Raw genomic sequence first — 23,719 nt, 5'->3', positions numbered from 1 at the left:
TAGACGTGCTCAGCCTCTTTCCTCTCACTTCAAGGCTAAAGACGCCACCAGCCGCCATGACCAGAAACACAGGGAGCAGTAAGTGGTGACACCTGAGCCACGATCGCTGCCTGTTCCCAGAATTCAGATGGGACATCCTTCCCTTTGTCATCCTGGCCCTCCCCCTCATTCTTCCTACCTGTGTCTGCCCCCAGAGTACAGAGGCTGATCTGAGAGCAGAGCCCCCACTTCTCCATTCCATGGCCTCTGAATAAGCCTCCTCCCCACTCGGACACTGGTTTATGGGTGGATTAGCTTCTGGACCTGGGTTTGGTAACAACAGAAGGGATGTTCTTGAGGTGCGAGCCTTTCTGGCTCACGGGATGCACCTGTCTTAATTTGTTCGGGCTGCAGTAACAAAATCCCGTAGACTGGGTAGCTTATGAATAACAGGAATTCATTCCTCACAGTCTGGAGGCAGGGAAGTCCACCATCGAGGTGAGAGCAGATTCGGCATCTGGCAATAATCCACTTTTTGGTCGACAGGTGGCATCTTCTTGGTGGAAGGAGCAAAGCGTTCTCTGAGGCCTCTTTTGTGAGGGCACTGCCATGATTTGCATATCCTCCAAAACCCATGTGGAATCCCCACTGGGAGGCCTTTAAGAGAGGATTCAGTCATGTGGGCTCTGACTTCATGAATGGATTGATTCATTCATGGATTAACAGATTAGTGGATTAATGGTTATCATGGGAGCGACTTTGCCGTGAAACTGAGTTCTCCTGATTTGCCCTGTATTTCTATGTGATGTATTCCACCATGTCATGACCCAGCAAGAGGGCCCTCTGATAACAAGCAGATATCCACATAATGCTCTTGGCTTCCCAAACTGTGAACTCGATAAGCCTGTTTTCTCTATAAATTACTCAATCTGTGGCATTCAGTTATAGCAACAGAAAACAGACTTGTGACAGGTCTCACCCTACCCTTGAGTTCTCCACCCTGTGTTCTAATCATCTCCCAAATGCCATGCCCCCAACACATCCCAATAGTGATTAAGTTTCAACAAATGGATTTGGAGAGGCACCAACACTCAGACTGTAGCAGCACCCAAAGCAGAGAGACAGCCTGGGATTGATTTCTATGATACTTTCTCAGCTTGAGTTTCCCACGTAATGGGCTGATTTAGGCTCCTGGCTGTGTGCCTGGAGATCAAGGAATCTTGTTTCTTCCAGCCACAGCCACCGCTGAGTCAAGCTTCCTACTTACCTCCTTGAACCAGGGGGACGTTTATTGGTCTTTCTTATAAAGTGATCACAGCCCTCCAAGGGCCCTAGTTTTGTGCCAGGGCCTCATTTCTAACTTATCCCCTGGCAAAGCCTAGATTTCATCTTTTGCTCCTGAATGAAGTTGAAAACCAAGGCTTTCACCCTTGGGAAGCCTGGAAGCAAGTCTGTGACTGCCCCCTTGTGGAGATTCAAGGCACAGGTGACCTTTTAGGCAACAAGCAGAGGTAAGAAATTAGAGTCCTCCTCCTTTATCCATGGGGTTTGTTCCAAAACCCCCCAGTGGACACCTGAGACCTCAGATTGTGCCAAACCACAATATATACGTAATGTTTTTTCCTATGCGCCCTGCAGCATGGCCTCGTGGCACCATGGCGGATCTGTCCCTCCATGTTTTGTGCCCTAGTGCCTCCTCAGCATCCCCACTCCTGCACTTTGGTGGCCATTATTAAGTGAAATAGTGCTGCAATGCTGTGACAGTCCATCTGGTAACCAAAATTGCTACCAAGTGGCCAAACCTGTGTGTTCACCTCTACAGAGTGGACAAGCTGGACAGGGGATGACTCACGTCCAGGGAGGGATGGAGCAGAGCAGGGCAAGATTTCATCACATGATTCAGAACAGCACACAATTTAAAGTGTGAATTTTTACTTCTGGAATGTTCCATCTGATATTTTCAGACCATGGTTAATCTCAGGTAATGAAACTATAGAAAGCAATACCTCTGATAAGCGGGGACACTGTAGAATTCTTTTACTGCCATCTTTCTGTAATCTGAGGGCTCTTTCCTATGTTTGTGGCGGAATACTATATTTCACCACATAATTGTTGCACATTTTGTGAATTTTTGAAATTCTTTTTAAAAACTGTGCTAGTATTACTTAAAAATTGTTTATTAGTAAACTGTCATTGGTGCAAGGTTAGGATGCACAGAATACTCATGAATATACATTAAAATAGAATAGTACAGGGCTGGGGATATAGCTCAGTTGGTAGAGTGCTTGTCTTGCATGCCACAAGGCCCTGAGTTTGATCCCTAGTACTACACAAAAAATAAATAAATTAAATAAATAATGATAGAATTGTCCAAATCCACATGTATCATTTCCTTCCTGACAGTTGAGGGAACATTTTTCCTGTCTGAAAAAAAAAAAAAGTTAACACATTAGTTGTAACTTATTTGTTATAGTAGAAATATTACTATATTTCTTGAGAAAATTTACCACAATGTTACAAATTTTAGACTCACAAAATGTAATCTTCCATATCCCAAGGTTCTGTACCACAGTTCTTGGTATCACGAGGTCCTCATGAGTGCCACATGGAAGATGTATTCACCATTAATTCTGAGGTACTCTAAACAAGGCTGGTGAGTTGGCTTTTGGAAATATACTCATAGATCACAGAGCAAGAGAACAGAAACATGCACCTATATGTTCCTGGCAAATGAAATCATACCATGCAACAATTACACAATAAAAGATTATAAGCCAATTTTTGGATCCAAAAAAAAAAAACAGGGCACAATGATTATGTGGTGGTGATGATTATGCTGTGATATATGGCACTTCTGCACAGAATGACACAAGTATGATGCGTATCTGGAGGATCCCAAGGACATGAAATATGGGTTGCATCTACCTTATCCAAAATGCTTGGGACCAGAAATGTCTTGGATTTGGGAATCTTCCCATTTTGGAATATTTGTATATACATAATGAGACATTGGGCTGAGACCTGATCCTAAGCAGGAAATTCATTTATGTTTCATATATGATTTATTCAGAGTCTAAAGGTGCCTTAATAAAATATCTCACATAATTTTATGCATGAAGCAATGTTTTATGATGTGGAATTTTCCGCTTGTGGCAATATGTCAGTGCTCAAAAAGTCTCGGATTTTAAAACATTTGGGATTTGAGATTTTGGGATTAGGGATGCTCCACCTGTAATGTAGGGTTCCTGATCCCTGTTCCTCTCTGCCTATACCCAACTGTAGCTCCAGAAAGGGAAATCTGAACTTATTTCTAATAGTAGCTCATGTGGCCAATTCCCACACGACAGCACTACCCTGCTGATCCCCAGGAGGCTTCCCAGGATAGGTGGAGCACAGGGGGCTGTAGTACTGTCTCCTTGGGCAGAGCCTGGTAGTAATATTACAAGGCCCAGGTCTTCAGAAGGGAAGAACGTAGTGAGTAAGAAGAATTTAAACCTCCTCCCCCACAGACCTGAACTGGCAGGGCTACTGACAGCTTGGAAAGCAGGAGGAATAGCGCTGTGGTTTGCATGTGTCCCTGGAATTCAGGTTTTGGAAACAACTCCCTAAATCATCTATTAATGGTATGGTGAGGGCTTGGGGAATTAATCCATTATTCATAACACAAATAATGTTATGAGCTCTCTCTGATGCACCTTGCTATCTCACCATAGGATGCCTCTGTCATTCCGATGTGATAAGAAGCCCTGACCAGAGACCAAAACCATGTTCTTGGACTTCCCAGCTTCCAGAACTGTGAGCTAAATAAATCTCTAATCTTTATAAATCACCTGGTCTCGAGTATTTTGTTATAGCACCAGAAAATGAATTAAGGTGAACAGAGTTCTGTTCTCTGGTTTAATGCAGGAGTCCTGCTGGGACACAGGATGTGTGTGGGTTTTGATGGAGGCATGTGGGACCATCACTCCCAAGGTAAAAGCTGGTCCTGTTTTTACTCATCTTTCTACTTATGACCCTGGCATACTGTAGTGACTTATGGTGCCTTAAGAACACTGACTCAGAAAGCCATGTGTCCTGGGTTCAGTCTCACCTCTAATCTCTTTCCAGCCTGAGATCAAAGACAAGTAACTTAATTTCTCTATGCTTTGGGCTCCTCATAAAGTAAGGACATTAACAGCACCTCCCTCCTAAGGAGGTGATAATTAAATGAGCAGGTGCCAGTCAAGAGCTCTGCAGAGGGACTAGCAGACGACAGTCAATGCTCATTTTGTGGTGCTGGGGATTGAACTCAAGGCCTTGTGCATGTGGGGCAAGCACTCTACCAATGAGCTGTATCCCAGCCCCCACTGAATGCTACTTTGAAGTCACTAACAGAACAACAACTGCTGAGGGCCATTACCAAGTAGGAAATTTCCTTGCCAGCGTACCCCATGTTAATTTCGCTGTTGACATTGCATGTTAGGTGACCCTGCCCAAGGACGAGGGTGGATCCAGGATTAGGGTGTATCCTGCAGTTTGAGGAAGTATCCCAATCCTTGGGTTTAGGGCGTTCCCGGTTTAAGACAAGGCGTTCCCAGTTTAAGACCTTGGATTTTAGGGAAGTTCTATGTTGAGGATTATTGCTGCTGGAATTAGGGCGTTCCTGCTGCCTAAGCTCCTGTTGAACTCTCGTGAGATTCAGAGGGCATTTTGGGAAATAAGCCTCGTGGAGTAGGTGAATTGGGCGGCAGCAGAACTGGGATTGCCCCAGAACGTGTGTGGAGGCCGGTGTGAGTTCGGGAATAAAGAATTGCTGTTTGAATCTAAAAAGCTGTGTGGTGGCTCGTGATTCTGTGCCCAGCCAAGACTGCGGCATTTGGTGGCCCGTACGGCCATATTAGGGCACATACAGGATTGCCTGGAGCCCTTAGTTTGGGCAATGATTTAGCAGATAAAACTACACATGACGTACATATTTTCTCTACATTAGAAGAAGCTACAAATTTTCATAAAAGGTTTCATGTCAATGCTAATACTTTACAAAAGCGTTTTAAAATAACTAAGGAACAAGCCAGGCATATAATAAAACAATGTCAAAATTGTGTGACCTTTCTACCACAAGTTAATCTTGGAGTCAATCCTAGAGGACTGATACCTAACCATATTTGGCAGATGGACGTCACACACTTGCCAGAATTTGGAAAATTAAAATTGAAAGAGTAAAGTTTCTAAGCTGGAAAGTTTGAATTAAAATGTAAAAGATTAGGTACTATTAAGTTCCTCTTTTACACCCAGATTCCTGAGATAGTTAAGACAACGCCCTACTGGCCATTCAGCCTAGGGCCCTGTGCAGTTCGTCACAGGGTCCGAACCAATCAGTTTGAATGTGTACTCAGTTTGGAAGTGACCAATCACCCCTGCCCAGCCTGTTCCCGCCAATGAATGGACTAATCATGTATCAGAGTTGTTGTGCAATTTTCCCGCGCCTCATGATGATTTGTTCTGATGTATGCAAAGCCCCCCACCCTCTCCAAAAAGTGTACTTAAGCTCTGCTTGACCTCTGCTCTGGGCTCCGGGCTGCTCTCCCTTCTTGAGTGAGCATGGAGTCCCAGCGCGCTGGAATGGATCCAATAAATCCCCCTTGCAATTGCATGAAGCTAGTCTCGTGGTCTCTTTCTCCGACGTTTCGCCTGACCCTTACATTTGGTGCATTGGCCGGGAACTGCGCATCGCCGGACAGGGAGACCTACGAACTGCTTTGGGGGTAAGTAAGGCGCCTTTCTCTCTCTTTCTCTCTCTCTCTCTCCCCTCTCCTTCTTCTCCTTCTCTCCCCCTTGTTCTTCTTTCGCAATTGCTCAGGTGCAATCGCTCAGGTTTGGTCTCTGGCGGCTCAATGGTGGGCGTAAGTCCCCAAAGAACATAATTGCTCAGGTGCGATCGCTCAGGTTTGGTCTCTGGCGGCTCAATGGTGGGCGTAAGTCCCCAGAGGGCATAAGCTCTCAGAGCCTTGGGTGGGGTTGGCAGTGTGTGTGTGTGGCTGTCAGTGGAGAGCGTAAGCTCCCCCTGGCGGTGACTGGCAGACGTGCCTCAGGAGTCACAGGCCACGCCCCCAAGGGACGCTTTGGGGGACTCGGGGTGACGGAGGTGCTCCCCATCAGGTAGAGGGGCGGATGAACCCTCCTCGGTGTATTTTACTGCCAACCCGTCTGGTTTTGCCGGCAACTCTTTCTGTTGAATTCACTGTCTGTCTTTAATTTTTGCTTCTGAATTTGTGTTAAACGTTTACTGTGTGTCCGCGTTTGCGTCACGTTTGTGTTGTCTCCCTGCGCTTCAGAGTGGCCCACCCTCGGAGTTGAATGGCCCCCAGGAGAGTCCCTCCCGTTTCAGCCAGGGCCGCATGGCCATCCAGATCATGGTGATCTAACCTTTCAGGACCTCTGCGAATCTCCTCCTGTATGGGTGGGGTCTGCGCAGTCTGCCGGGAGGATTCCGCGGTATGGCGGATTCATCCTGTCCCTGTTCCTCCTGGCCCTTCCACCCATCTGTCCTCTCCGCCCATGGCCGTCTCCCCTGGGGGGGGGAGGGGGAATGCTCCCGCAGGTTTGGGGGATGGGCGGACGGAATCAGGGGTGAGGTCCGCGGGGGACCGCCCCTCCTCCCCCTCCTCTGCCGGCAACCAGTTGCCACTGGGCCCATTAGCACCACAGCAGAGCGGGCGGAGTTGGCGGGGGATTGCCCCCCCCTTCCGTCCTCCCGGCGAGCAGAAAAGGCAGCTCTGGAGTACCTGGCCCTTTCCCTCCTTCGTGGGGGTAAAAGGGACCGGGTCCCCAAACCCCCCCCGAATGTTACAGCCCTCCCCGGCTGCAATCACCAAATCCCGGCGCAAAAGAATCGAATGGGTCTTCCTCGAGTCGGGCTGCTTAAAAATGAAGCCCAAAGCAGATGATAGATTCCAACTAAGGTTAATACTGAGACTAGGAAAGCGATGTTTTCTCTCCCTCCCGTAATCAGCTTGAGTGCAAATAGAGATGCTTGCTGGAGATTTAACAACTTTGACATCTCGCTTTGACTTTTCTCAAAGCCCTGTCCTCATTATTAAATTGGTGTTAATTGGCTTTAGAGATGTTTTATTGGGGAAGCCTAGCACTCGAAATAACTGTAAGCAGAGGATGGGCTTTTTGGGAGCTGGCTACTAAAAAGTTAAAAAAAAAAAAAAAAAAAAAAAGCCTAGTGCCTAAGGTCAAACCAAACTGGAGGAGCTAATCTTGCAAGTGAAAGGGAAACTGAGGAATTCCCAGCAGCTGCCAGAGCCATTTTCGCTTTGGGGAAAATTTCCTCATAATTTCCCTGCACTTAAGGATTACTCCACCTAAATGCAGTAAAGCCAGTCACACTGAGACCCTTGATTTTATACGTGAAAATATCTGGTCCACTCGTGGGAAAGTCTATGGTGCCACTGATGGGAGTCATAATTAAATGAAAGTTCAAAACTTGGAGGGATATATTCTTATCTGGTTGTCTGATTGTTTCTTAAAGATAAACTAGGTTAAATGTGTGTCTAAAAAAAATAATTTCTTTATTGTAACAATCTGGTATCTGAATGGGTTTCTAAAGCATTGCACTATCTTGCAGTTAAAAGTTGGGTTTAAGCAATTGTTTAGTTTGATTTCAGATACTTCTAAAGAGTTTCAATTTTGAACTGGGTAGTCTAAGGAGATTTCACTAGGTATACAGTGCATTGATTTGGGCAAGGATAGTAAATTATGATTTGGTATCTGTTTCTCTGTGTGTAAGATTTAGGAAAAAAGTGTTGAATTAAAACATTGGTCTGGCTTATTGAAATGATATTAATTAGCAACAGTCTTGGGAATTTTCAAAGCTTAATTTCAGATATGCATGGTAGTGTGTGGTTCTTTCTAAAATTTTTTAGGCAAATTTAATGTAACTTAATGCTACTTTAGGAACTTCAGAACAAGGAAAGTGGCTTAGAGGTCCTAAAGAAATTTCTTCTGATGGTAGAGATCCTATTTCCAGTCTTATGTAAGCAAGTTTTTCTAGTATAAAAAGATAAAATTTTGGGAATTGCTTCTTAAATTTGTATCATAATTTTCAACATCCAAACCTGGAAATATGACTTATGGCTAAAATGCCTTAGGCCTAAAGTATCTGTTCAAAATAGCAGTTTTTCCCTGCCCCTTCCAGACCTTAGCCAGGGCTTAAGCTGATGCAAACAGAAGCAGCTTGGAACTCAGGCCCAAGGAAAAAAAAAAAGGTAAAGGTATCTTTTTATGGGAACTCAAACTAGATTAAAGGACTTTTGCCTTTTCTTAAGATTCTATGTTTTTTTTGAGCTCATGATTTTTACCCTACAGACGTTAATGTTTTTTTTTTGATAAGTTCTATTTTTTGATCAACTGGAGTTTTTTTTAAAACATTGCAATGGAGATTTCATCTGCGAAAAACTACGAGGCCTTTATTATTGTTATGTGTGCACACTCTTGTTATGTGTTGTATGTCGGTATGTCTGTATGTGTGTATGTCCATATATCCTGCAGTGATATGACAATTAACAGATGAGGAGCGCTCATAAAAAAATTAAAAATGGATCCAAATATCTTTGATTCACGTGATTCAAATGGTTCAATTTAAATTTGGTAAACAGATAAAAAAGGAGGTCTTAAATTAAGCTTATAAGTTTTTCTAGGTGTTCAAAAAGGCCCTAATAAAATGTTAAATCTGCTTAAATTAAAAAGTTTACAAGTATTGTTTCAAGATGTGAACAGAAAGAGGTTAACAGATGAAAAAAAAAAAACTAGAAGGTTCTAGGTATGGATTTAATAGAGGGAAAGTGTGTTTCTGGTTAAGAGTTTAAGTAATTAAGAGGGTTTAAGTAAGTGATGAAGAAGGTCTGTGCAAGTTGGTTATAAGTGTAAGTTTTTGAGCAAGTAATCTTAAAGAAATTAAGCAGCTGGTTAAACAAGTGCTATTGTTTTAGAGAATTGTGTTATGTTATTTCTTTAAAAGCCAAACTTGGTTAGCATAAAATCATCAATGTAATTGTGATGTTACTAATGTGTTCATATCTTCCAGGTATACAAGTCTGTAAGGTAGAAGCTTTACAAGCTGGTGTTCTAAAGTTGTATGGTAATTTTAGGTTCAAGAAAAAAAAAACCAAACATGTTGGAGATTCAATTATATCATTTGTGTTCTATAACTGGACTTGTTATCAATAAGATATGGATATGTAAAGTTCTATGCTGCCTTCTACACTGAGATACAATTTAAATGTATTTTTAAGTTAATGAGAGCCTAATCTATGTAAAGGTTTTATTGCAAAACACAAAAGTGCTTTGCTACTTTCCTACAAGAGGTTAAAAGCTTTCAGCCTTCCTTTAATTCATGTTTTAGATATGATATTATGATATTATGATATTATGTTGTGTTAGCTAATATTCATGTGAACTTGAGCAACAATTTATGTAAGTTTTGTAAAATGATTTAAGACTTATGAAGAGCCCCGCCTTACTTGAGATAAGGCTCTATGTCCCAACTCACTGCATGTGAAAGTGACTATGAAAGAAGTAGGCCAGATTTTAGTGCATTTAAAGTTGTGCCCAAAAGTTGGTTTTTGTCACGATTGCCAGGATATCAAACAGGGGATGTACTCTGCCAAAATTCTAGGTAGCTATTACATAGACTAAATATGTTTTTACCCTAGTTAGTTTTGTTTTGTAGTTTGCCTATAGATGGTTTAAGAATCGCCTGTTAATGTTTTAAAGAGGTACTGCTTTAAGAACACAACCTGGGTTAATTTAAGATAATGAGTTATAGGGAGTTGCCACCTTCAGGATAGAGAGATAGACATTAAAGCCCAGTACCCTTAATATAAGGCTGTTAACTTATTTTGCTGGATGTTTAAGATTAAGTTTTAAAATTAAAAATTTGGCTCTTGCCCTCTGAGTCAGTCTGAATCAGGGAATAGGGAACTTTTTCAAAGGGCTCTGCAACTCTAGGCCACATAACTTCCCGAGCAGGGAGATTAATGAGACCAGTGGAGGACAGAAGGCCAATCAGTGCATTTGCTGTGAAGAGGAGGGTCATCAGAAAAGGGAGATATCCCTGATGCTTCTGAGGTAAGCCGTATGGTCAAGCAAGGCCTGGACCCATCCTAGCGCAAATGGCACTAAGCTGCTGTGAAGTTCCCGAGGACTTCCCAGAGACTCAGCTGACTGTTAAGAATAGGTAGAAACAGAAGTCAGTTTGACTTGCTTCATCTTAAACACTTAGCAAAGACAGTCAAAGCCAAAGCACGGCTGTTCCTGGACATCTTAAATGATAATAATAGTTAAATGTAACTTCCATAAATAAGTAGACTGGAGGCTACAAAAGAGAATCTTAGACAGAAATGCCTGATAACTGTCAAAGGGACTGCTAGAGTAGTTTTAGTCTAAGGCCTTTATTTCTAACCAATGCAGGTAGGCTTGATGTTTGCTAGTATGGTTATCCAGCCCTGAGTAGCAGAATTAAAGATTCCTCTATTAGACACAGAGGTCATACTAGCAAAGGATTTTGCAGGATCAGATGGCATTAGATTATTAGACTATATCTTAATAAAAAGGACATCTGTAACCCTAAATGTTAGTTGTTGTGTTTACATCCCTGGCATTTCTGACAATGTGACAAAATATCCTTAAAGATTTACATGCTCAGATGGAAGCCATGTCCTCAGCAACTTTGTTGTGAAAACAATATCTTAGCTCCTAGTTCCTGGTACTGCCTTATTGGAAAACATTGTTAATCTTTGTCTTGGTCATTATACTCATTGGCATATTTCTGTGCTGTGGCATTTCTTGCTGCATCAATCTGGTTCCAGTACTAATGAATTCTTGTTTCTCTTATAGACCACCTATCACTCGAATGGCCCTCCAGCCTATTACTTCTCAATTGGACTTTTAGCATGGACCACTCGATAGACCCGATATTTCTAAGGGGGACTCCAAACTGCTTGCCCCACACCGTCCCTTTTCAGCCTGAAGAAGCCAGAGAGATCCTCTTCGTCCCCCTTCCTCACAGCAGTAAGGAGTTCCCAAATTAGAGGGGGGAATGAAGCCAGATTTAAAGTTAGGTAGTCAGTGTAGTTAGATAAATCGGGGTCTAATACCGAGTGAAATCTAAAATGGAGGCCATGCTAAAAATGATTCCAGGAAACACAGGACAACCCATGGTAATCAGAAGGCAATATGCTCCACCGACAGAGATGAAAAATGAGACTCCCCAATATTCATTACTTTTAAGATTAAAAGTAGTCAGAAAAAGGGAGTGGGGAATGAAAGAGTAAAGTTTCTAAGCTGGAAAGTTTGAATTAAAATGTAAAAGATTAGGTACTATTAAGTTCCTCTTTTACACCCAGATTCCTGAGATAGTTAAGACAACGCCCTACTGGCCATTCAGCCTAGGGCCCTGTGCAGTTCGTCACAGGGTCCGAACCAATCAGTTTGAATGTGTACTCAGTTTGGAAGTGACCAATCACCCCTTCCCAGCCTGTTCCCGCCAATGAATGGACTAATCATGTATCAGAGTTGTTGTTCAATTTTCCCGCGCCTCATGATGATTTGTTCTGATGTATGCAAAGCCCCCCACCCTCTCCAAAAAGTGTACTTAAGCTCTGCTTGACCTCTGCTCTGGGCTCCGGGCTGCTCTCCCTTCTTGAGTGAGCATGGAGTCCCAGCGCGCTGGAATGGATCCAATAAATCCCCCTTGCAATTGCATGAAGCTAGTCTCGTGGTCTCTTTCTCCGACGTTTCGCCTGACCCTTACAAAAATATTTACATGTTACAGTTGATACTTCTTCTGGATTTTTGATGGGCTCCCTTCATGCCGGAGAAAAAACTAAAGATGTTATAGCTCATTGCTTACAAAATTTTGCCACTGTGGGTGTTCCTAAACAGTTAAAAACTGATAACGGTCCTGGTTATACATCTGCCTCTTTTAAACAATTTTGCTCATCATTCGGTATTACTCATATAACAGGAATCCCATACAATCCACAGGGACAAGGTATAGTTGAAAGAGCTCATCAAACTATTAAAACGTACCTATTAAAGCAAAAAGAGGGAATTGGTAAGGGGTATATATCCCCCAAAGATAAACTTAAAATAACCCTTTTTACTCTAAACTTTTTAAATTTGGATTCATCAGGACTTAGTGCTGCGGAAAGACATATGTATCCGAAAAATGTACATAAGCCTAAGGTACTTTGGAAAGATGTTCTAACAGGACAATGGAAAGGTCCTGATCCAGTTATTGTCTGGAATCGGGGTTCCGTCTGTGTTTTTCCGCAGGGAGAACAGCAGCCGATTTGGATTCCAGAGAGATTAACTAAAGCAATTTCTACAGAAAAAGAAGATGATTTGACTCAAATCCATAACAGCTGATATCCAGAGCTCCAGCTTGGCTATTCTTACATCTGCGACAGTGATTAACCATGGTGCTTTTTTCAATATCTATTTTATTATTGCATTTTTCCCACATCGTAAAGTTCTATTTTATTTTTGAGCTCATACAAACCTAGGTTAATGTTTTTCTGATCAGTTTTATTTTTTGACTGTATTTTATTTTTTGACTGTGGAGTTTTTAAACATTGCAATGGAGATTTCACCTAGGTAAAACTACAAGGCCTTTATTGTCTTATGTGTTGTATGTTATGTGTGCACATTTCTGTTTTGTGTTGTATGTCTGTATGTGTGTATGTCCATATTTCATATTTGAGGAGCGCTCATGAAATAATGGATCCGAATTTTTTTTTTTATTCACGTGATTTAAATGCTTTAATTTTAATTAGGTAAACAGCTGTTAATGATTGTTTTTAATGGTGGTTAACAGGTCTTTTGTTTACTAATTTAAATTAGGTAAACAGCTGTTAAGGATTGTTTTTTAAGGAGGTTAACAGATCTGTTAGTTTACTTTCACCTTTCCTTTTCATTATATTTAATAATTCTGTTCAGGATAATGTCTCTTTAGCATCATTGCCAGAATTCCCATCTCCATCCCAGTGCCGGTGAAGACTAAGATAAAACCAAACTACAGCTTCTATGATAGTCATCACAGTAAACTGCATAAACTGATGCATCAATGAAATTAACTCAACAAGTAATGCTCAATCAAGGACTCGATTTACTTTGGGAGGAAATGGACATATTGATAGACTCCTCCGATTTGAACTGCCTGCAGAACTTGCCTGGACTATATATCAGTTGCATGCATTGTGAAATATCGTCTGGTGCAGTGAATTGTGGTACTGCTGGCATATCTTTGCTGATGGTGTCACCAGTGACGCAATTTTTCCAAAGGAGCCGTCAATTGGCTTGGTGTCGTGGCATTTCTGTATCCTCCTCCCTTCTACTAGTGATGGTCTAAAATTTGGGGGCCAACAGAGGTGAGGCAAGAACCTCACCCCCCCACTGGCACCAAGGATATTTGGGGGCCAACAGAGGTGAGGCTAGAAACCTCACCCCCCCACTGGTGCATAGGCCTTTCCACAAGCTTGGCTGAATGCTGGACCGGTAGTCAGTGACGGGTTGATCTGATTGCAGTGGATTCAACCTATGACAGGAGGCTGACGCCTAAAGGTCAGTTTTCCCATGACGGGTAAGAACCATATGTTGAATTGGACAACCTACCAGGCACGGTCCTTAAGCCACATTGCTTGTTGTTTAATTAATCAGAAGGGGGGAGATGCTGAGGGCCATTACCAAGTAGGAAATTTCCTTGCCAGCGTACCCCATGTTAATTTCGCTGTTGACATTGCATGTTAGGTGACCCTGCCCAAGGACGAGGGTGGATCCAGGATTAGGGTGTATCCTGCAGTTTGAGGAAGTATCCCAATCCTTGGGTTTAGGGCGTTCCCGGTTTAAGACAAGGCGTTCCCAGTTTAAGACCTTGGATTTTAGGGAAGTTCTATGTTGAGGATTATTGCTGCTGGAATTAGGGCGTTCCTGCTGCCTAAGCTCCTGTTGAACTCTCGTGAGATTCAGAGAGCATTTTGGGAAATAAGCCTCGTGGAGTAGGTGAATTGGGCGGCAGCAGAACTGGGATTGCGTCAGAACGTGTGTGGAGGCCGGTGTGAGTTCGGGAATAAAGAATTGCTGTTTGAATCTACAAAGCTGTGTGGTGGCTCGTGATTCTGTGCCCAGCCAAGACTGCGGCAAACAACAACAAAAAAAAAAAAAAAGCTTCTACCCATCACCAGCCCCTGGGGCTGCCAACCTCCCGGCTCACAGCTGCTCCTCTAGAGCTCAGGCTTCTCTTTGCTTCTGGTACTTGCTTCTTGCAAGCTTGGGAAAGTTCCTGGCACTGCATTTGTGAGGGTGGATATTTTATTCCACATCTCTAGGGTTGTCATTGAAGTATACAAAATGCATAATAAACCTACTCTTCCATTCAGACTCAAAGCCTTCCCTTTACTCCTTCAGCCTTTTGCTGCTCGCCCCTGAACACATGTGAACTGAACTAGAAGGTTCACATTGGCATAGGCTAAGCTGCAGGAACAAATAGGCCCCAGAGATGTGATTCTCCCTCCTAGAGCAGTTTAGACCAGGGGTCCAGGTTGGTGGGGCTGCCTGCCCAATGCTGTCATCGAAGCACCCTAGTAGCACCCATTTGCATGCCACTCCCATGATCATCTGTAGTAGTCTGGGGTTTTTTGTTGTTGTTATTTATTTATTTATTTGGTCATTGTTATGAAACTATCAACAAGAACAACTTAAAGGAGGAAAAATTTATTTGGGGTTTACAGTTTCAGAGGTTCAGTCCATGGTCGGCTAACTCCAATGCTCTGGACCCACGGAAAGGCAGAACACCATGACAGAAGAGCAAGGCAGAGGAAAGTTTCATTGCAGCCAAGAAGTAGAGGGACAGGGAGGACGAAGCCCTCCAGTGTACATGCATCCTCAAAAACCCAGCTTCTCTAGCACACCCCACCTGCCTCCAGTTGTCACCAAATTAGTCCAATCAAACTAGGATGGACTGATTAGGTTACCATTCTCATACTCTGATTATTTCACCTCTGAATATTAACAGCAGCTTTTGTGGGGACACCTTATATCCTAACCATAACAGGGTCATTCCTGCCCTTGGGATGGAGGGCATGCATAGGAATGTCTATGGGCCACTCCAGAGAATGGCACACATCATCCCAAGTCAAATTCCACTAAAGAGAACTTGTCACATGGTCCAACCAACTTCAAGGGAGGGTTGAAATGAAGTGTAGATGGGTATCACATGTCCAGTGGCAAGTTCATTACTACCAAAGAAGAAGAGAAAGGATTTGAGTGACCACCAGGTACTATTTGCCACATGAGGAAAAATACTGGGTCTTCACAGGGAGGTCTATGAGATTTGGGATTGGGAAGACTTTTCTGGAGAAGGAGCATTTCGGGAGGAGTCAGAGTTGCTCAAAGGGCTGCATTCTCAGACTCTTTGACTTTTCAATTTGAGACAGAGTCTTGCTAAATTGCCCAGGCTGGCCTCAAACTTGCCAACCTCCTGCCCCAGGCAAGATCTCTCAGGCCAGGCACAGACTCACCTCTCACTCTGCGCACAGTGGGCAGCCATCCAAAAGCACAAGCAGGAAATTTGATAAAATCCAGCTTTCATCATTAAAAGGTCACACAGGGGGCTGGGGTTATGGCTCAGTGGTAGAGCGCTCACCTAGCATGTGTGAGGCCCTGGGTTCCATCCTCAGCACCACATAAAAATAAATAAATAAAATAAAGATATTGTGTCCAGTTACAACTAAAAAATAAAAAAAATGAATGTGTGAGGCACTGGGTTCAATCCTCAGCACCACATAAAGGTCCATCAATTAAAAAATATTTTTTTAAAAAAAACTACCATTGGCAAAGTTAAGTGCCCATTCTCCAATGAGAGGAAACAGGTTCCTGAGGAGATGGCTGGTCAGGGCTGGGGTAGAGGAAATCCAAGAGGAGACTAGAGCACTTGGTAGTCCAGAAACACAGAAAACACTCAAATGAACAAACAGATACAGGGACAGGTGAGCCCACTATAAAGAACTCTCAGCAGCCAATGATGGGACAATTTGAGCAACAAAGTAAATAACATAGCCTAGGATTATAACTCAAGGTATGTAGATATTCACATACACACAAAAAAAAATTCCACGGCCATATAAATAAGTAATTGAATAAATAGACAAATAGGGAAGAGAAGACTAATCTCCCTTCCTTATAGAAGAATCACACATAGTACCTGTAGTTCTTTCCTCTCCAGGAGGTATAGGCTAGTCCCACCCTCCTGTGAGATGGATGTAGCCACTGGCTTCCAAAGAATAGAGCATGGAAAGTGTGTGGGGGTAACTTTATTGTGGATCAATCTAGCAATTGTGACCTTAATCAAGTGACAAAGTTAACATCAAAAAATATCTACATATAGGGCTGAGGTTGTAGCTCAGTGGTAGAGCACTTGCCTAGCACATGTGAGGCGCTGGGTTCAATCCTCAGCACCACATAAAAATAAATAAATAAAATAAAGGTATTGTGTCCATCTACAAGTAAAAATATTTTTTAAAATTTACACACAAATACTACCATTGGTGGACTGGGGCTGTAGCTCAGTGGTAGAGTGTTTGCCTAGCATGTGTGAAGCACTGGGTTCAATCCTCAGCACCACAGAAAGATAAATAGAGGTCCATCAATTAAAAAATATTTTTTTAAAAAAACTACCATTGGCAAAATTAAATGACAAACTAGAAAAATTCACAATTCAAATGACACACAGAAGTTTAATTTGCATAAAATATAAATATCTCCTACTATTCATTATTAAGAAGAAGAAAGAAAAAAGACCAACAACCTGGTAGAAAAATAAGCAAAGAACAAAAACTTCTCTGAGTAAAGCGGCTCTTAAATATACTAATGTTTTTGGTTTTTGTGGTGCTGGAGATCAAACTCAGGCCTCAAGCATTCTGGGCAAGCTCTCTCCCACTGAGCTACCTCCTCAGCCCTTTTGATTTTTATTTGAGACAGGGTCTACTACTCAGGCTGGCCTCAAACTTGCCATCTTCCTGCCTCAGCCTCCTGAGTAGCTGAGATTACAGTTGTGCACCAGTACTAACAAATATGTTACTTTGAACTATACAAAATTGTCAATTTTGACTTATAAAAATGACAACTTCATATACTTTAACCTATTAAAAGTTGCTTAACCACAACAAAAGATAAATGCCAATTAAAACTACATTAAGATGCCCTTTTGGGCAAGTCTTGGATTTTTGTGCCGCTGGGGGAATTTAGGGCCAGTGGCAAACCCGCCGGCATGCGCACTGGCATGGCGGATGGTTGCGGAGAAGAGAGCTGTTTGTAGGATGGTTGGCCACGCTGGGGAGCCTCGGCTCCCGAGCGAGCGTGTGTGTGTGCACGTGCGCCTGCCAGAGGCCGGGGACCGGCCAGACTCGGGGCACACGCAGCCGCCAGCCCAGCTCTCTCCCTTATGCAGCTCTTGGGACAGTGGGTGGCCGTGGGATGCGCATCCTCGGTGGCTGCTTCTAACTGCTGAGCGTCTTGCAAACACATCTTTTTAGAAGTTGGGTTGCATACGGGAGAAATTTTGTTTCGTTTGTCCCAGCAAAAGGATCTCAGAGTAAAGAACTGAAAGAAATTCAGATATATAAAGTTGATTTCCATGGAAACCTCGTCACCCTCTGATGACAGTTGTGACAGCTTTGCTTCTGATAATTTTGCAAACACGAAACCTAAATTCAGGTCAGATATCAGTGAAGAACTGGCAAATGTTTTTTATGAGGACTCTGATAATGAATCTTACTGCGGCTTTTCAGAAAGTGAGGTGCAAGATGTGTTAGACCATTGTGGATTTTTACAGAAACCAAGGCCAGATGTCACTAACAAAGTGGCCAGTATTTTTCATGCCGACTCTGATGATGAATCATTTTGCGGTTTCTCAGAGAGTGAAATACAAGATGGAATGAGATCGCAGGCAAACCAGGAAGGCTGTCAGACCCGCAGCCAGTATAGGACCCGCAGCCAGTACAAACTTTCTGGACCTCTCAGGGTGGCGATGAAGTTCCCAGCACGAAACACCAGGCGTGCAGCCAACAAAAAAGTGGCACCCCACAAGCCCTCCGAGAATTTCACTATTGATTCCAATTCTGATTCAGAAGATGAAAGTGGCATGAACTTTCTAGAGAAAAGGGCTTTAAATATAAAGCAGAACAAAGCAATGCTTGCAAAACTCATGCCAGAATTAGAAAGCTTCCCTGGTTCCTTCCCTGGAAGACGTTCTCTCCCAGGCCCAAGATCAGTAAATCAGTCAAAGACACCCTGAAGGCGTACATTCCCAGGTGTGGCTTCCAGAAGGAACCCTAACCCGAGGGCTCGTCCTCTGACTAGGTCAAGGTCCCGGATCCTGGGGTCCCTTAGTGCTCTTCCCACTGAAGAGGAGGAGGAAGAAGAGGAAGATGATAAGTTTATGCTGGTGAGAAAGAGGAAGACTGTGGACAGATACATGAACGATGATGATACGCCCAGAAGTCGGCGCCCAGGATCCATGACCCTTCCGCCTATAATTCGCCCAGTGGAAGAAATCACAGAGGATGAGTTGGAGAACATCTGCAGCAACTCTCGAGAGAAGATATAGAACCGTTCACTGGGATCTACTCGTCATCAGTGCCGACAGAAAACCATTGATACCAAAACAAACTTCAGAAACCCAGACTGCTGGGGCATTCGAGGCCAGTTCTGTGGTCCCTGCCTTCGAAACCGTTATGGTGAAGAGGTCAAGGATGCTTTGCTAACTCCAAACCGGCATTGCCCACCTTGTCGAGGAATCTGCAACTGCAGCTTCTGCCGCCAACGAGATGGACGGTGTGCAACTGGGGTCCTTGTGTATTTAGCCAAGTATCATGGCTTTGGGAATGTTCATGATTACTTGAAAAGCCTGAAACAGGGATTTGAAATGCAAGCGTAATACCCACCAGATGCTGGCCTTCTGCTTCTCACACCGCCCTTAAAGTTCTCGGTTTTGTCATTGATTAAGAGTCTTGACCATCAGTCTGCCTTATGGGAAACTCGAGTCAAGTTCATCTCATTAGACTGGCACATGTTTCTGGAACATCACGGGAGACATGTGGCTGGTTACACTTCACCCTCGTGTAGTTTCTCCTCTGCTTCCCCTGGATCCCATCACATAGCCCCTCTCTCTTTTTCCAGGAGTCCTCTCTAGTCACTTAGTTTCAGAATTCTTTTTAAATCGGAGTTTTAACAGCATATTTGATTTAATTGGTGTTGAAATATCCCTGAAATCTACCCGTAAACCCTGAGCACTTAAAAACATGGTATAAAAATACTAACTGTTCTGTCGAGTTCCAGAGAGCAGCCCTCTGACTTGTTTATACAAAAACAATGGTTATGACTTTAATGTTCACACTAATTGAAATTTTTAACAGAATCAAGGCATGAAAATCTTAGAACAATGTGGAAAAACTAGTAATTGTTGGGAAATGAAGTATATTACTGTGAATGCCTCTCATGAGAATACCAGCATGTATTGTGGTTACTATATAACTTGTCACAGTTGAGACTTTGTTGCCTCTGATTTCTTCCACCCTAAAGTGAAGTGGTGCATCCTGTTTACAATCTTCCAAAGGTCTGTGGGCAACATGACACTGCACTACTTAAAACAATTGTCTTAAGAGAAATTCTGGGAATTTAGGATGGGGAACCTCAGAGTAGTCTGATATAAATTCTTGCTGTAAAAGTTTTTAGAAACTTGATAATAACTAGACTATTGTTCTTTGCAGTTTCTTATATTATCCCTGGGTGTTGCTGTGTACAGGGATTTTTTTCAGGTTTTAAGCATTTTTTTATAACAATGAGAAGTCCCTTTTCAGAGATGAATAACTTTCAATGGTTTTTTAACTTGGTATCTCTGCCATTGTAGTTTCTGGGCAGATTTCTTGGAATCTTAAATTGTAATTCATCCTTATTAGATATGTAATTGGGAAGCTTTAAATGTTTAGAGGTTATGCAAATTGATACTTACTTGGAGTCTGTCTGTGTGGTGCTGGGGATTAGAACCCAGAACCTTGTTCCTGGCCAAGCCCATATTCCACTGAACTACATCCCCAGCCTATTTGGAAAATTTGGGTTGTTAAAAAAGATTTTGTCTTTTTCTTTCCTTTCACATAAATCATTATATGGTAGAAGTGGAATTTTAAGTGTTTGTGTGTCCAGTGTATTGCATGTATAGCCTGTTGCTGTACCCTTTCAGAGTTTGATACTTAATTGGACTTTGAATCAATAAGTGTAAATATAGCTTTTGATCTGTAATACTTTTATACAAAGGTTTTTATTTTAATAGTAAAACATTTTGTCATTAAAAAAACTACACTAAGATATCATATTTCAGTTACAGTTAAGAACAAAAAGTTAGATAATATCCTGCTGCCTGGGATGGGGGTATTCTATGTTCATGATTGGAAGACTCGGCATTGTTAGTACATCCCTTCTTCTCAACTTGTTCTACAGATCCAATGAAATGCTGATAAAAATTCCAGGATATTATTCTGGGATAGCATCAGACTAGTTCTTAAGTTTAGATAGAGAGGCAAAAGACCCGGAACAGTCCATACAATATTGAAGAACAAAGGCAGAGAACTGACATGACCCAGGTTCATAACCTAATATAGCTTCAGTAACCACAGGTGGTATTGATGAAAGAACAAATACATCAATGTAATATAATGGGGGGGGTGGCTCAGTGGTAGAGGGAGTGGTTGCCTAGCATGCAGGAGGCCCTGGGTTCAGTCCCCAGCATGAAAACCAGAAACAAAAAATAGGAGGGATGGGGTGTGGCTCAGAGGTAGAGCACTTGCCTACCATGCGTGAGGCACTGGGTTCGATCCTCAGCACCACATAAAAATAAAAAATAAGATATTGTGCCCACCTATATAACTAAAAAATAAAAAAAATATTAAAGAAACAAAAGATAAACCTCATAGAATGTACACCACCAAGAGTGAACTCTAATATAAACTATAGACTTTGAGTGATAATTATGTGTCTGTGTAGGTTCATGGACTGTAATAATGTGCCAGTCTTGCACACTGTTTAATTGTACAGGATGTCAGTAATGGGAGAGGTGGTACACGAGCCAGGCAGAGGTACATGGGAATTCTCTGTACTTTTCAATTTTGTGTTGAACCCAAAATTGCTCTAAAAAATAAAGCTTGTTTACTTAAAAAAAACAAAAACAAATAAAAACTAACCCGCTAAAATAGGAGGCCAATCCCACTTTATAGTGTCATGTTTGTAGAGAACTTCCAGTTTCCATTTTTGTAGGAATTTAAGAGTTTCTATTTTGGACACAATTTTAAAAGACACAAAGACCAGATTTAAGGATCAGAATGAAATTGCAGCACTGGTTGGGGTGATGAATCCCTCTAGAATTAATACAGACAGTTAAACAAGGAGAGTTAAATGCAGTGACATATGCCTGTAGTCCCAGCGACTGATGAGACTGAGGCAGGAGGATCACTTGAACCCAGGATTCAGAGCCAACACAGGCAACAGTGTTGGCTCATTAAAAAGCAAATGCATACATACGCATCAAGTGAGCTGAAGAGAACATTTAAACTCCAAACGTGATTTTATCATCTTCTTCAGAAAGATCTGTGATCCAACTATGACTCTTCTCTTCTTTCACAAGAACTAAACCATGTGCCAGAGCATTTTTAGCAAATGCTTCTTTCAAATTCTCTTACAGCTGCGTGGTTGCTGCAAAAGCAACAGAGCCAGTGGTGAATATATATTGGAGGAAATCTGAGGGAATTTCATTTTAACAGACTTGGGACAAAATATTATTAATTAGTACCAATAAGTGAAATGTTGGGATGTCATTGTTTAATTGACAAAGGTTACTTTAAAAATACTCCATATTATTAAAGTTGTGTTTTAACATATTTGAAACCCAATGGTAAGAATCTACATTAAGGAGACTCATAGGAGAGAAGGCCACATGAAGACAGGGCCATGGTTGGAGTGATGTGGCCGTCAGCCAAGGACTGCCCTCAGTCACCAGCAGCACAGGACAGAGACTCCAGAAGGAATCAGCCCTGTCTATGCCTCGGATTTTGGACTTCTGGCTGCCAGAACTTGGGTGCTGTTATTCTGACTGAAACTGGGTCAGAGAAGTGGAGTGTCTGGCCCAGGATCACATAGCTGGGATTTTCCATCCCATCATTGGGCCTGTTCAGAAAAAGCTTTCTGGCTGAGGTCTGCAGCACAACATCAGAAAATACAGCAGGGATGTCTAGCACAGCCAAGCCATCACTCCCTGGGCACTGGGTGCTGGGCGATGCCCTAATGTCATGGCCCCTGGTCCCCACCACACATCTGGTCAGAACAGGGCACACAGTGGACTTGCAGAGTGGCTGTTTATTAGTTACCCAATAACCAAGAAGAGTCTCCCTGTTGTGAATTAGAATTAAGAGACCCCAGGGATGGAACTCCACACACAAGAATGGAGTCTTGGGCTGGGGATGTGGCTCAAGCGGTAGCGCGCTCGCCTGGCATGCGTGCGGCCCGGGTTCCATCCTCAGCACCACATACCAACAAAGATGTTGGGTCCGCCGAGAACTAAAATAAATAAATAAATAAATTCTCTCTCTCTCTCTCCCTCCCCCTTTCCTCTCTCTTAAAAAAAAACAAAACAAAGATGTTGTATCCACCGAAAAAATAAATAAATAAAGATTAAAAAAAAAAAGAATGGAGTCCTAATTAGAATAAGATATAGCCTATGTTTGTATAATTTTATCAAATGAATTCTACCGTCATATATAACTAAAAAGAATAGAGAGAGAAAGAGAGAGACCCTTCCCCCGCCCCGCCCCCCCCAGGAATGGGTCTTACCATTCCTCCTCGGTGCTTGAACTGAGCCTCTACTTGGACTGCTGCTAGTGCAGTGGTCTTGTGCCGGCTGCCTCTTAAGAAACCAGGAAAGGAGAGTTTGTTTTATGAACGTTGCAGCTCCATTGTTTGGTGCATACAAATTGATGATTGTTATGTCTTGTTGGTGGATGGTTCCTTTTAACAGTATATAGTGACCTTCTTTATCCTTCTTGATTAACTTAGGTTTGAAGTTGATTTTATTCGATATGAGTATGGCCACTCCTGCTTGCTTCCGAGGGCCATGTGAGTGGTATGATTTTTCCCAACCTTTTACCTTCAGCCTATGTATGTCTTTTCCTATCATATGAGTCTCCTGAAGGCAGCATATTGTTGGATTTGTTTTTTTGATCCAGGTTACTAGCCTATGTCTCTTGATTGGTGAGTTTAGGCCATTAACATTTAAGGTTACAATTGAGATATGATTTGTACTTCCAGTCATGTTTCTTTATTTATTTATTTTAGTTTGGCTAGTTTTGCTTTTTGGTTATTTTCCTCCCCCTTTACTGAGATACCTCCTGCTGTTAGTTTTGGGCACTATTTTTCAATTCCTCTTCTTGTAGTGTTTTGTTCAAAATGCTTTGCAGAGCTGGTTTTCTTGCTGCAAATTCTTTTAGCTTTTGTTTATTGTGAAAGATTTTAATTTCATTGTCAAATTTGAAGCTCAGTTTTGCTGGATATAGTATTCTTGGTTGGAATCCATTATTTTTCAGCGTTTGAAATACATTATTCCAGGATCTTGCAACAAAATGAAATTGAATCCCTTTCTCTCGCCATCCACAAA

General features: G+C 42.4%; 1 long non-coding RNA gene and 1 pseudogene across 2 annotated transcripts; one reads left to right on the top strand and one right to left on the bottom strand.

The window, feature by feature from the left end:
- Positions 1-1,976: 1,976 nt before the first annotated feature.
- Positions 1,977-22,992, bottom strand: LOC308639805. Its single transcript, XR_014020121.1, has 4 exons — positions 22,900-22,992; positions 21,595-21,765; positions 2,513-2,702; positions 1,977-2,403 (listed from the first exon to the last, which is right to left on the bottom strand). It is a non-coding gene; the product is annotated as an uncharacterized lncRNA (long non-coding RNA).
- LOC308639742 (cell division cycle-associated protein 7-like) lies at positions 14,176-21,601 on the top strand (annotated as a pseudogene). Its single transcript has one exon. The product of its transcript is annotated as a cell division cycle-associated protein 7-like (transcript).
- Positions 22,993-23,719: the final 727 nt, after the last annotated feature.

The sequence above is a fragment of the Spermophilus citellus genome (genome assembly GCF_964194105.1).
Source record: "Spermophilus citellus genome assembly, chromosome: 2".
NCBI classification, from domain to species: domain Eukaryota; kingdom Metazoa; phylum Chordata; class Mammalia; order Rodentia; family Sciuridae; genus Spermophilus; species Spermophilus citellus.
Note: the sequence above shows the minus strand (reverse complement) of the source record. Positions and strands in the feature narration are given on the sequence as shown.